This window comes from Chiloscyllium plagiosum, chromosome 27, assembly GCF_004010195.1.
Source record: "Chiloscyllium plagiosum isolate BGI_BamShark_2017 chromosome 27, ASM401019v2, whole genome shotgun sequence".
Taxonomy (NCBI): Eukaryota; Metazoa; Chordata; class Chondrichthyes; order Orectolobiformes; family Hemiscylliidae; genus Chiloscyllium; species Chiloscyllium plagiosum.
Genome location: NC_057736.1, coordinates 20,096,814 through 20,112,251, shown reverse-complemented (window position 1 = coordinate 20,112,251; position 15,438 = coordinate 20,096,814). Strand labels below are relative to the sequence as shown.

The 15,438-nt window shown below is 41.8% G+C and overlaps 1 protein-coding gene across 3 annotated transcripts in view; it reads left to right on the top strand.

Moving 5' to 3' along the window:
- LOC122563625 (transcription factor HIVEP3) overlaps positions 1-15,438 on the top strand; it is a 393,299-nt gene that overhangs the window by 85,665 nt on the left and 292,196 nt on the right. The gene's annotated exons all lie outside the window — the stretch shown is intronic.

Sequence of the window (15,438 nt, the reverse complement as noted above, 5' to 3'; positions counted from 1 at the left end):
GTACTGAAGATCAGAGGGACTTTGCTGTGCAAATCCAAGATTCCTGGAGGTAGCAGGGCTAAGTTGTTTAAGGAGATGTTGAAGAAAATTTCAGAAACAGACATTCAGTATTGACCAACTTTATTACTCACGATATGTCATGGGAGCATTTGAAATCAATGGGATTCTTTATTACCCAAGGCAGAGAATATGAGAGCAAGAAGGTTATGCTGCAATTGTATAAAATGCTGATTAGATCATAACTGGTGGACCGCATTTAGTTCTGGTCACCATGCTATAAGAATAATGTGCTTGTACAAGAGAGAGTGCAGAGGAGATTATCCAGGATACTACCTTGGCTTGACTGAAAGAGTTATGAGGAAAGATTGGATAGATTGAGCTTGTTTTCCTTGGAACAGTGAGGATTGATAAGGAACCTCATTGAGGTGTATTAGATTATGAGGGGCATTATTAGTGTGAAGAGGCATAGATTAGAGGTAAGAGGAATTGGTTAAAAAAGAGTTGAGGAGATTTTCTTTCACCCTGAGGGTAGTGGGAGTCTGGAACCAAAAGGTAATTAAGTAAAAAATGCTCGTAATTGTTAAAAAAATTTATATATTCACTTTGTTTGCCATCATGACCAGGACAGTGGGCCAAGAAAGATGGGATTAATGTGGAGAGATCTAGATTGACCACTGTGGACAAGATGGGCCATTCTGTGCTGCAAATGTCTATGAGTCCATGGGCAGAGGAGGAGCCAAGAGATCTGGAAGCATAATAAGTAGAAGCAGCACCACAGATTAATAAGGTCATAAAATAAAACAAGCATTGGAGTTATTTTGGGTGGTAGAAAATTTACAAGTACAGATGATGTGCTAGGTTTTGATTGAACTTTAGTTAGACCACACTTGAAGTACATTGTCTGGTACAGTAAGATAAGACACAGTACTAATCAGGCACAATCACACTGAATGTCAGAGCACGTGTAAGGACTGAAAGGTCTAGTACTGTCACTATCTCTTGTTCCTATGCTGTTATCCTCAGCTCTGGCAATGACAGATTTTCAGATGCACACTGAGAATTGAACATAAGTCCACCTAGACTTGAGCCTAAAGGGGAGCCAGTATTTCCTTCTAAATTTCATTTTTACATTCAACTTTCGCATGTTCAATTCCTGGTAGTCAGTACCAAACATCTAAAGGGAAAACCAGGAGCTTGCTTTCAATTGCTGATGGGGTTCACAGATTGTCCTATTGTGCCTGCACCAAATCACAGCTGCCTCAGTGCTGCTTCACAGCACCAGGGACCTGGGTTCAACTCCACCTGCGGGCAACTGTCTGCGTGGGTTTCCTCTGGGTGTACAGGTTAGGTGGATTGGCCACGCTAAATTGCCTACGGTGTCCAGGGACATACAGGCTAAGTGGTTCAGCCATGGGAAAGCAGGGTAACAGGGATAGGGTAGGGGATGGTTTGGGGTGGGATGGTCTTCATGAGTCGGTTTGGACTCAATGGGCTGAATGGCCTGCTTCCACTGTAGGAATTCTGTGATTCTATGAGTGTGAAAGATACACCTGGTGCTGGGACCTGGGAATTATTCGGGTATTGGGTTCCAGGCCCAAAATTAAAAATCAAGCCAAATGGTCTTTATATGAGGGAACAGTAGATGTTAGTAGAATATTGGCAGCTCATGAAAAAGTTGCCTGAAGTTGTTTCCTTTCATTTAAAATGTGACCACAAATTTAGAAATGAAAGTGTGTTAACAGGGTACCCAGCAAGTAAATTATTCCTGAGTAGTTAAATTATTCTTTTTGAGAACATCAAATGTAGTGGTATGGGGACAGTGAATCTGGGCAGAACTAGTTGATGTCAGTTGAACTCGGGAATGAGGACCATTATTGGCCTCAGCACTGAGGGCTAAGAGAAAGGAAGGTGGTCTGGTGTGATGAAATCCATGGTTGAAGAGTCTGAGTGAGAGCACAGGCCACTGATTAGCTTCAGAATGGCTTCCTGGGCTGGATGGGTAAGAGTGAAATTTTCAGAGACTCCCAAAGCCAAATGCAAATTGGAAAGGGACTGGCTTCCCTCCTGGACTGTCTGACACCTTGGGTCTGGGTCATGTGCCCGCTTTCCCTGAGGTTTCAGAGATCACAAGTAGTGACTCCCACTAATTTCTAACTTGCACTCTGAACACACGTTGGAGAGAAACTAGCCCATGTTAGCAGGTTTACGGAGTAGAAATTGTATCTCAGTTAAGAAATGGTGAACATAAAGGCTGGATCTGGGAGGAGACTTCAGACAAAATAAGGTCACTGCCATTATTTCTGTTGTTATTTCAAAGAACCTATCAACCAGAACTGGTGATCAATGCATATTGCCCAGTGTTGTGAAAGAGGGTGTGAAAAAGGTGAAACCGATTGAACCGAGCCACTATGACTGCCACTGAGCAGAGCTGATAAAGCTCGATAGAATTGGACCATTTTGGTGAAGGCCTTGCCTGGTGAGCTGTGATGGTATGGTGTTGCCGACAGATGACAATTGGTGACTAAATTCTTGGAGACAAAGAGATCACCTGTCCCCTGGAAGTTCACTGCTTTGAGGATTTTGTAGCTACAATTGGGGCTCTATATTCTGGATGTACTGCCTTGCAAATATGTGACATCTATCTTTACTGTTCCTGCCATTTCCTGTGTAATTGATAGTTTTATGTTGACTGCAATTTACCTGTCAATTCATGTTTGATTGTTAAGGTGGAGATTGTAATAAATGAAATCTTGCCTGTTGACCTTCTCATTGGGGTCATTTAGTAACTTTGTTTTTTTGTCTGTGGCCTTATAACATGTGGATTGTTGTTCCTCATCACTATTATATGACTTGTGTTGGCAAATTGGCAACAGAATGGCTCCTGTGGTGAATGTGGTATTGTGTGACAGTGACATTGGACGTACCTGCACAATTGAAAATTTACCAGTGCTTATAACCCTGGTTCACTTGAACAGACCCTAGCGCCTGACATAAACGAAGGATTGTAGCCTTGTACTCCAATATGATTCAGTCAGGGAATCTGATTGGAATTTCCACCTGCACTGTCTGATTATCCTTGTTCAGGACGTACTGTATACTTCTGGTAGTTTCTATTTTCATTCAGAGTTTTGGGGCATTTTCAGTTTTTATTCCCCTCATCATTGTACCGATAGGGTTACTGCAGCTATAAAGCAAAATTTCTCCTATTGCGAGCATTGTGCTATTTCACCATATCGACAGAAAGCTCTGAAGAGTGAACATGGGTAGGAGAGTAGGCCATCTAGTCCATTGAGTTACATGGAAAGCACAGCATAAAGACAAGCTATTTTGGCCCAACAGGTCCACACCAGTATTTACAGCTTCTTCGTTTAACACTATCAGCATATTAGATTAGATTGGAATAGATTAGATTACTTATCATTCAGTTCCTTGCTGTTTTGTGTTTATCAAATTTCCATGTAAATCATCAGTTATTTACCTGAACAACTCATTGTGGTAGCAAGTTCCACATCCTAACCACTCTCTTGGGCAAAGACGTTCTCCTGAATTTTTGAAAAAGATTTATCAGTGTTTATATTACAATTATGGCCCCTGGCCTTAGGTCTCCCCCATGAGTGGAAACAACTTCTTTGTACTTTCCCGATCAAACATCCACATAATCTTAAAAAAAAAACCATGATTAGGTCAGCCTCAGTCTTTTCTAATTGGTTTAACTGCTTAGTTCTGTTAGGGTTCTCGGTAAATCCAGAGGTACTGGAATGGACTGAATAGCTCACTGAATTGAATAGCCCCCTTCTGTTTGTAAAATTCTGTGAGCACCACGACACCAGTGAACCTGCAGTTTGAACAGTGAGCGATAAGCCCATTTTGTTTTTGGTATATAACAGCATGTCAGAGATAGATATTCTAATGATCAGAATACGTCATGCCAAGCCATGTGCCCATTGATGAACCTTTCTCTGGATTTTGCTCTCAACAACTGCCTTATGCATTTGCAGTTGGCTGCAACTACAATTTTAAGAAAAAACACTCCTGAGCCATGAAAGCCAGTACTGATTTAAAGCCATGATAAGTTTAAGACGCAAAAGTCGTGGAAGTGAAATTGTTTTGCAAAGTCTTAATGTAGTTGGGAATGAGTATTTTGGAAGATTTGTCTCTCTGCACAAGTCTCCACTTGTCCCTCTGCATTTTGTTCTGCATCTTTAAATGCTGACATCACCAGTTTATCATTTCTGCAGAAAACAAGTTAGTTAAATGAAAATCAAGTTTTCTTGACTAAAAAAAGCACACATCGACAGATGTGTCATTTTGACTCTGGGTAGCACTTTCAATCAGATGGCTGTGGATTCAAGTACTCCTCTCAAACATAATTTAGGCTACCAGTTGACTGCGGCACTGAGGATATCAATAATCACCTTAATATTGTACACATGTGAGCAGTGAGTTAGAGTCAGCATAAAGATCTTATAAATGATTGCAACAGAAGCAATACTTGCCAAAAGAAAAATAATGTACTCTGATCACCAGAGTGCACTAGGACAGTCAAGATGAGACACTGCAATCCTCCATTGTCCAATTATTCAACATGCTTAACATTGAATTTACTTGCTTCTGCTCTTGGATAAGACATTAAAGTCAAGGCTCTGGCTGCCTGTTCAGGTCAATGTGATATGTTTGGCTACTTGAAGCATTTTTCTGTTGTCCTTATCCAACAGCTAGCACATTTTGACTGAGGTTGAGATCAGAGTGGTGCTGGAAAAGCACAGAAGGTTAGGCAGCATCCAAGGAACAGGAAAATCAACGTTTTAGGAAAAAGCCCTTCATCAGGAATGAAGGCTTTGGCCCGAAACGTCAATTTTCCTGCTCCTCGGATGCTGCCTGACCTGTTGTGCTTTTCCAGCACCACTCTGATCTAAACTCTGGTTTCCAACATCTGCTGTCCTCACTTTTGCCCACATTTTAACTGGGCACTGATTTCCTTTGGGATCTTGCCGTACACAAATAGCCTGCAAATTTAAGAACATGATTGGGAAAATGGATCATTCCAGGACCAAGTCACAATTAGTTGCTGAAGAAAATTTCAGTAGATCAGCAATGGCTGGTAACTTGCCAGCTCCTGAACTTGGAGAAGGAGCCCAGTCAAACTTGCAGATGATATCGGACTGCAATGGGCAGTGGGATCGGAAATTTAGAAATTGCATAATGAGATGATCTGCAAAATAAAACAGTAAAACAACAGAAGGGAAATAAATGCCACAATTCCTCTCAATAATGATGAAATATCAAAGGATAAAACTAAGGAGAAGCAAGTAAATTCCATGCTAAGCATGCTCAATAATTGGACATCCAATTAATGGAGGAGTGTAGTGTCTCATCTTGACTGTCCCAGTGCACTCTGGTGATCAGAGTACATTATTTTTCTTTTGGTAGGTATTGCTTCTGTTGCAATCATTTATACGATCTTTATGCTGACTCTAACTCACTGCTCGTGTGTGCACAATATTAAGGCAATTATTGAACATTAAACAAAAAATTGTGCTCTGTTTCGCACATTATTTATATCATCACTGTGAAATGCAATTTTCACAATATACTTGCCTGTTAAAATTGTATTTTAATTGGTATTTTTGATTAATGCGCCATTAATTATTGCCGACTCCCTGTGCACAGAATATTAGGATGCCTTTTACAATTTAAAAGAAAAGTTATACTTTGTTTTGCTGTTTATTTCTCTGACCTCATATCCTCTTTCATTACAACAGCATCATGAATTGGTGTTTGTAAATACTTGTTATACATGAATTGCAGTAGTTCAGGAAGGCAGCCCGCCATCATCTTCTCAAGGGCAACTGGCATGGTGGCTCAGTGGTTAGCACTGTTGTCTCATAGCAGCAGGGACCTGGGTTCTAATCCAGCCATGGGTAACTGTGTGGAGTTTGTACTTTCTTCCTGTGTCTGCATGGCTTTCCTCCCACAGTCCAAAGATGTGCAGGTTAGGTGAATTGGCCACGCTAAAATATTCAGGGATGTGTAGCTTAGGTGTATTAGTCAGGGGTAAGTATAGGGGAATGGGTCTGGATGGATTACTCTTTGGAGGGTTGGTGTGGACTTGTTGGGCAACCAGCGATGTCCACATATTGTCTTTAAAAGTGCACAGTCTGCAGTGTCAGCAATCGCAGTCTAATTTCAATGTCTCAACCGACCTTTTGTTTCTTCATTGCCCTATGACCACCCTCCTTGTTTTTAAACTTCCATTTTGTTATTTTGTCAATGTTCATCTCCTTTACTTCCCACACCTCTGCTCTTGAAGTGCCCCCCCACTCCCCCACAAACACAACAAGGATAGAACTCCCCCTCCCCCGTGCTCACATTTCATCCCATGAATTATACTCTGCCATTTCTGCCACCTACAGTCAGACCCCACCACCAGAGATATATTTCCGTCCCCATCCCCACCAGCATTCCACAGAGACCATTCCCTCCACAACTCCCTCGTTAAGTCTACAACCTCCACCAACCCACCCTCCACACCCGGCCCCTTCCCCTGCTATAACACAAGGTGCAAAACTGGCCCTAAAGGATCATTTCAAATCCAGCAAAGGTTTTCCTGCACATCCTCCCACCTCATTTACTGCATCCTTTGGTCTCAATGTGGGCTCCTGTACATGGGAGAGACTGAACACCAACTCACGGAGTGGTTCAGAGAACATCTCTGGTCTGCATGCACCAAACAAGCCCACTACCCTATGGCCAACCACTTCATCTCCCCCTCCAACTCCCCCAACGCCATGCAAATCCTGGGCCTCCACCATCGCTAAATCACAGCCACCCACCAACTGGAGGGAGAACACTTTATCCTCCGTCTCAGGGCCCTGCAACTACACAGCATTAACATGGGCTTCCCCAGTTTCCAAACCTCCCCACCCCCCCATCCCATCCCAGATCCAACCCTCCAACTTGGCACAGACCTCTTGACCAGACATACTTGTCCATCTTCCTTCCCACCTATCTGTTCTGCCCTCCCCACTGAACAATCACAATCACCTCCTACCTGCATCCTCCTATCACCATCTCGACTACCTAGCCCTCACCTCCACCACCCTATTTAGGTCTCAGCCCTCTTCCCCCTCTGCATTCCTGATGAAGGGCTTATGCCCGAAACATCGACTCTCCTGCTCCTCGGATGCTGCCTGACCTGCTGTGCGTTTTCCAGCGCCACACTTTTCAACTCTGACTCTCCAGCATCTACATTCCTCACTTTCTCCTAATCTTAGTCAACCAGCTCTTCCAGACTTCTATCCATTGAAACCAACTATCCTTCCGACTGCCTCAGGAAAGAAACCAACATAATCAAAGACCCCTCCCACACCGGTTATGCTCTCTTCCACCTTCTTCTGTCAGGCAGAAGATACAAAGTTTGTATACATTTGCGAATAGATTCAAGAACTGTTTCCTCCCCTATGTTATTAGACTTCTGAATCGACTACTCAAATTTCAAACTTAATGTTGATCTCGCTCTCACTGCACCTTTTCTGCAGTATTCTTCATTCTGTACTATTACCCTAATGAACTTTGTTTGGTCAATCTGTCTGTACTGCGTGCAAAACAAAACTTTTCACTGTACTTAGGTATATGTGACAATAATAAATCAAAACTTTTACACAGTGACATTTTCCCTTCCTGTCCGCATTTCCTCTCTCTCCTTGCTGCTGAATCTCAGATTTCCTCCAGCTCCAATAAAGAGCCTGAAACATTGTCTTTTTTTCTCGCTGTGCAGATACTGCTCGACCTGGAGTGTTTCCAGCCCTCGCTGTTCATATTTCAGGTTTCCAGAACCCACAGAGTTTTGTGTTTGTGCTATGGGTTGGCCATCTCACTGATTTTTGCGGGATCTTGCTGCGCAGGCAAAATAATGCCTCTGTTTTGTTTATGGAGCGATAGTTAGTGCTCTCCAGAGTAATTCATAACAACTAACAGCACTTTGCTGCACTTGACAGCAGCTCTGAGGCATGGGATTAGATGATACAGAGGGATTGCGAGACTTCTATTTAATATTCAACTTTTTTTCTGCTGAATATCAATTAAATGGAAAATGGAATGTGCTGGAAGACTTACATCCTGTGCAAATTGGTCTCTCTGTCTCTCTCACTCTCTCTCTCTCCTGGACTAAGATTATGGCACTTCAAATCCAAAAAACAGTTACTACGGCAACACTACTGAATACGTCTCCACTAAAGAATCCAGTTGTTAACAGTGAAAGCCGACAGGAAAGAATTACTTCAGGAGTGTAAAAGTAGCGTTTTCATTGAGCACTCCCATGAGAGACAGCAACAGCAGTTAAAGCCAAAAGCTTGGTTACGGTGCAATCACTGCCAATTCAACAAGCATAGAAGTGTTTTAATGAATGCAAAACATCTGTCACGATCTGATAGGAGACCACTGACAGTACATAGAATGGGGCTTTCAAAAAGTCCAATAATTATTGCCAGAGGGGAATTTCCTCCAGCCTGGGAGCTTTCAGGCTGCTTAAAGCTAATTCAAGTTCATCGGCCAGACAGAAAGAAACTAGTTCTTCTAGTGGGTGGAATCCAGAACAAGGTGACATAACCTGAAGAGTTAGAGCTAGGCTGTTCAAGGAGGATGTTAGGATCTATTATATCGAAGAATAGCGGACGCCTGGCATGCCGTTCCCCAGCTAGCTGGGACTCCATTAAACATATCAAAACCAAGATTGATAGGATTTAGTTAGGCAAGGGAAATATGGATACAAGTCAGTTGACGGAGTTGAGATACACGTTAGGCGTGATCTAACTCATTTTCAAGGATGAATTCAAACTCATCCAAAACTCTGCTGTCCATCTCCTAACTCGTGCAAAGTCCAATTCACTCATTAGCACAACCCTCACTGACAGACAGTAGATCCTTGTCCTGCAATGCTACAGTTCTAAAATTCTCTTCCTTGTCTTCAAATCTCTCCATGGACCCATCCCTATCTATCATTGTAATCTCCTCCAGCCCCACAACCTTCAGAGGTCTCTGTTACCTTTCAATTCTTCTCTCTTTAGTACCTGTGATTTTTGTGCTGTACTTTTTGTGATTGTATCTTCAGCTACTCGGATGAAACCAGGCTGATTCTTGGGAAAGTATACCTGATGTATGAAAACAGACTGGATTATATTCACTGGGGGATGTGGGGGATTTCACAGAAACTTCTACAATTCTAACAAGACTAGACAGTGTAAATGCAGGAAGGAGGGTTCCCAATGACTGGGAAATCCAGAACCATGGGTCAGAGTTTAAGGATATGGGATAGGTCATTTATGACTGAGATGTGGAGAAATGTCTTCATCCAGAGAGTGGGGAGCCTGTGGAATTCTCTTCCAGACAAAGCGGATGAGGCAATAATATTGAGTGTTTTCAAGAAGGAGTTGGATATAGTTCTTAGGGCTAATGGAATCAAAGGGTCTGGAGTTTGAGTCAGCCATGATCATATTGAATAGCAGAACAGGCTGAAAGGGCTGAATGGCCTAGTCCTGCTCCTAGTTTCTATCTTTCTTCCTAGGGGCCTAAACTCTGGAATTTCTTTCTTGAATGTCTCCTCCTTTCCACCTCTCTGTCTGCCTCCAAGTTGATTTTTAAAATCCTACCTTTGTCCTAGTTTATGGTTGCCTGGCCTAACATCTCCTTGTGTAAGAACAGTACCAGGAACTCTTTGCTGCATTCACCAATCTGAGCAAAGCATTTGATTGAGGAAATAGTGAGGCTCCATGGATTGATCTCAAGAGATGTGGCAGGGCAAGAAACTTCATCACAGACCTGTAACTGCATTATTATGACATGACTGCAACTTTATTGAGTGGGAGATTTGAAAGAGAGATGTTAGAAGCCAACCTGTTGTCAAGCAAGTCTGTGTCATAGCCCTTTACTGTGTACAGTCTATCTGACAATAGATTAGATTAGATTAGATTACTTACAGTGTGGAAACAGGCCCTTCAGCCCAACAAGTCCACACCGACCCGCCGAAGCGTAACCCACCCATTCCCGTACATTTACCCCTTTACCTAACACTACGGGCAATTTAGCATGGCCAATTCACCTGACGTGCACATCTTTGGACTGTGGGAGGAAACCGGAGCACCCGGAGGAAACCCTCACAGACATGGGGAGAATGTGCAAACTCCACACAGTCAGTCTGAGTGGGGAATTGAACCCGGGTCTCTGGCGCTGTGAGGTAGCAGTGCTAACCACTGTGCCACCATGCTGCCCCGAGTTGTTCATCTCAACAAAGATCAGCTGCCTCTGCTCTTAGAATCAAGTGTGACCAAGATGGACAACTCTTTAACCTCAGACACTCCTGTGTCAAAACTAAATTAAGTACAGGCAGTCCCCAGATTGAGAATTGGTTCCATTCTGGATTCTATTCACAAGATGACTTGTATGCTAGTCAGATATTAAATAGCCGTTCATAAGTGAGGAAATGTTTGTATGTTGAATCTTTAAAATTACCCCCCTGTAGGGGATTACACTCATAAGTATGGGAGTTCATCAGTCAGACAGTTGTATATAGCGTCTGAACCATATTTACAAGCCATTCTCAGTCTCTTCAATTCTGCATTCCAGAGACTTGGCCTGCCTTTGAATGTTGCCAAATCATTCTGACCTGGTCAATCAAATATTCCACCTTTCCTTTATGTTGAAGAAGAGACTTGGAATATGTTAAACAATTCCCATACCTTGGCAGCTTCCTTTTCTCTGGAGGCCACATTGATGAGGAGATCCAGCACCGGATCAGCTGTGCCAGCTCAGCCTTCTGGAGACTATAGCAATGAGCGTTTGCCAACAAATACCTCTGCACGTCAACAAAATCCCTAGTGCACGGAACAATTGTCATCACCACACTGTTTTACTGGAATGAGAGCCAGACTGTGGATCAGCAAGACATAACAGCTCTAGAGATATTCCACCAGCTACATTCTCTGAATTAGCCATTGAACAAATACTAATGAGGAGAAAGTGAGGTCTGCAGATGCTGGAGATCAGAGATGGAAATGTGTTGCTGGAAAAGCGCAGCAGGTCAGGCAGCATCTAGGGAACAGGAGAATCGACGTTTCGGGCATTAGCCCTTCTTCAGGAATACTAATGCCCGACATATATTTGAAAGTGGTGAACTTAGAGGGCTACAGAGATAGGGATAGAGAATGGTAACTCTTTCAGGAGTTGGTACAGACACATGGGTTGAATGACCTCCTCCTGTAGTGTAAAATTGTATGGTTCTACGATTCTGTAATGTATCAGTTAAAGTTGGTTCCACAAACATTCAGGCAAATTCCTGCAGTGTGTGCTACTGTGTGCTGGTCATCATGTTTGTGTAGCTGACAAGTGTCTCCCAGCCAATTCCTGTTGTCTGAACTCTCAAATGGCCAGTGATCCAAGGGATGACAAAGGAAACACTACAAAGGTATGCTGAAACTCTCCTTAAAGCACGGCAGCATTGACATTAATAACTGGGAGGAGCTTGCTATTTAGGAGGACATTCAGGATGGTGACAGTTTATCCATCAAGCTGCATTAGGCAATGAGGCATAACAGCAGCTGAGTAGGAAAGAAAAGGAAACTAATTCTATACTCCAGATCCCATACCATGTAGGTTGTCTTGCCCATGAGTCTAAAGGACTGAGAGTTGAGAATCAGCCTTTAATTGACTTGAATATTCATGGACGAAACTCACAACCCTCTGTAGACATCATCCTCAAATTGAGGGACAGCCAATGATCTCCATTTTGGTGTCAAATATTTGTTGGTACTGCTACTACGAAGCAACTTACATTAGTGGTGCTATATAAATGCAAATCATGTACAACCGATTCCCGTTGAAAATCATTATTGAATCTGCTTCTGCTAGTCTTCCAGGTAACGCATTCCAGATCATGACAACTTGCTGCATAAAAAAATTCTCATTTCGAACTGAAGCTGTGACCTGAGTAGGATGTCCAGCCATTACTAAAAGGATAGACAAGTGGCTTCCAAACGTTTTCCTATTTTGCCCTTTTTCAATTTTTGACTATTGCTGTGAACCCTGAGTGAGACTTGAGAGAGTGGGTTAGGCAGAAACCCATTAGGGAGCAAAGCTGTTGTAACTTGTATGACCCTTCATGACAACCATTGCTGCTCCAGAAGTCAGGACCCCAGACCTCAGTGCACAGCCCCTACGCTCACTTTGAAACCAGATGCTCAAACTTTTTTTCTAAATCGAAGCTCACTGTTCTCTCTTTGCTTCCTTGTTACCGTTTGTTTCAACAAGATTTCCTTACCTGTTGCTCAGTTGAACTCACCAAATGATAAAGGCTCCAGACGTATTGCCTTAGCTGACTTCTCTTCTCCAAGTCCAAACTTGGACAGATTGTACTTTTCTTAGGCATAACTACAGGTAGTTCTTGTATAACATGATGGTTGCGTTCTTGAGCAACCCGTGTTATAGAAAAATCGCACTTTAGAAACAGTGCTTAAAGTGTTGGCAATGTAATCGCGTTAGAGCCAACACACGTTTTAAACATTTGCGCTTTAGAAAAATGTCCCAAATTCGTAATTCATGTTACAGCGAATTTGCATTAACGAAACAAGCATTTTAGTGGAACTGTAGCATGAAAACGTACTGTGGAGGAAAACAATGTGGAGAAGCCATTTCAGATGGTTTTCTCCAAAAGATTGGTGGATCCAGATTCAATAATCATGGAATCGAAAGGATTATATATTAGTTATAGTGCAGTGTTTGCTGTGAGCATTGTACATTTTGGGAAGGAAAATATGAATAGTTACAATTTGTTATGCTGTAAGTCACTTTATTTTACAACTTACTTGTGTGAAATCCTGGTTTGTCACACTGGAGTACAGGGTGCAATCTGTGAGTCAGGTGGTAACTGATGTACCGAAGACCTCAGTGAGAATGAGAATAAAGGCCATTAGCCTCAAAATAAAATCATCCATTTCTACAAAGATCTTTCGAGTTAACTATTTACCTCTCCCCCAATCATTTCGCTTCTACCTGTGCCTGGTTCAAACATTTTCCCTGCTGACTTTATACAGTTTTGCCAATAATTGTAATCAAACTGTGTTGTGCAATTTTCTAGCAACAAGCCATTCAGTCAGCAACTCTGTAGGTAGTGGTGTTATTCTCTACCTGAACCGCCTCGTCTAATCTCAATTCCTGCTCACTCCATAAACTGTGGAAAAAATGTTCATGGCACTATTTAATTCCCTCTAAAAGTAACTGCCTGCACATAGTTTTCAGGCAGAGATTTCAAATCTTCTAACTGCCCTCTTTGTATAGCTTTTTACCCCATTATTCCTATTTTACGTACATTTGTGACCTCTCATTACCATCTCACAGACCAATGTGAATAATGCGCAACTTTCTACCCTGTCAATACTCTTTAAGATTTGAAGACCTATAATAGGTAAAAAGGGCTTCATTTGCCGAGTCTCTTTTTTAAAAGTGTAGCCCATCATCTTCAGTAATATGTACATGGCTTCTTTTCCAATGCTCTGTATCCTCGTTAGCCGAGGGCCCTCAAACTATACCCCATAGAACATTCATTTGTTGATCCAAAATTCCTTATTTTACGGTCCTAAAAGTGGATGTAGAAGAGCTCATAATACTATTTTTAAGGAGAACAGGTGAGTATTCCCCGTTCTCCTGACCAATATTTATCCCACAGTCAACAGTGCAAAAACAGATTAGGGCATTTCTTTTGTGGGAGCTTGCTATGTGTCAATTGGCTGTCAAGTTTTCCTAGGCAAAAGTGAGGACTGCAGATGCCGGAGATTAGAGTCGTGAGTGCAATTACACTTCAAAAAACATTTAATTGGCTGTAATTTACTTTCAGACATCCAAAGGTTACGAATGTCACTATATGAATTGAACTCTTTTGTTTCTTCTTTCAAAATTTTAATGCAGATTTACCCTATTATTTTAATTGGGCTAATAATTTTATTCATGATGTGAATGGAAATTTCAGGTGAAAGAGTTATCACCTTTATAAGCATTGTTGGAAAATTCAAAGTGCTTGATAATTGCAGTGATCTGGTTTTTCACATACTTCTAACGCTATCAAGATAGCAATCTGTGTACTGACTCAAAGTGTTCCTTTTCTCTCTGTGTTACGTGCTTTACACAATTGGTAAGAGCAGATGTAAAATGGGCAAAGAGAAAGCAAGCATTGAACATGTAACACAGATTTCTAATATCTGAAAGGGGAGGTATCAGGTACTGTCTTGCGTGTGAATTCTTCATCAGAATGCGAAAGTGGATAACAGAGAAACTAAAGAAAAAAACAAAATGTCATCGCTGTAGATGTGAAACTAAAAACTGAACCTTCTAGGAATATTCAGCAGCTCAGGCGGCATCTATGAGGAAAAATACAATCAATAATCTGTCATCAGAAGTGGAACATACCGGCCTCTTTACAAGGGCTAAACAAGATAAAGCCAAGGAAAGGGAACTACAAAAACCCGTCAAGAGGAGCTATTATTGAATTACATTGGCTGAATCATTGTTTTAAATGGTGAATGATGATTTTGAATTGCCCAACGATATATAAAAATCACAGTTGGAGGAATGGAAAAGCGCAAGAGAAGGAAGTGTAAAACATTGCTTTAGGTTGGAGCAGAGCCTGGGAGCCAGATGTTGTGTACAACATCTTTCTTTGATGATCTTGAAAATTTGTTTTATTCCCTCTTCCTGACGTTGCTAAAGTGGAAATTCTGCAAAACAAACCTTGCCTCCGATTACCTTGAAGTCTGAGCGTATGAGATTATAGCCAGGGGACATAGTAAAACACAGGTGGGTGTAAAAGACTGCTTTTTTAAAATGGTCCTTTTAAATGTTAATGAGAAGGTGTAATTGCATTAAACCCTATGTGTATAGTAAGGGGTGTGACTAGATACAATTATTTGTCACGTAATCAACAGATTAGGAAAAGTAATTCAATGTTAGCTGCTGTTTTCTTCTATATAAAGTTGAAGCATGCTGAATGGCAATTAAATGGTTTGTATGGAGCTTTGCTTAATGAAAATAAGCAAGTATACTGCCACTGGATAGTATATTTTCATCACTTTGTTGATATTGGCAGTTTCTTTAAAAAAAAGTTCAATATTACTAGATATGAACAGGTCTTTGTCTTAGCCTGAAGAGTGGAGAACCAGGGTTTAAAATCTCAAGATAAGGAGTCTGAGAGGCGAACATATTCCTTCACTCGCAGAGGGCAGTGAATCTTTGGCGTTACCTGCCCAGAGGCCTGCGGCTGTTCAGTCATTGGTTAAGTCGAAGGTAGATGATTAACAATGTTCCCTCTAGGTTCCAGGAAGTTCTACACGTGCCGATTGTTATGGGCTGCATTGTCTGCTTCCAGAAGCTGTTGGCATGCACAGGGCCTGTGCAAGA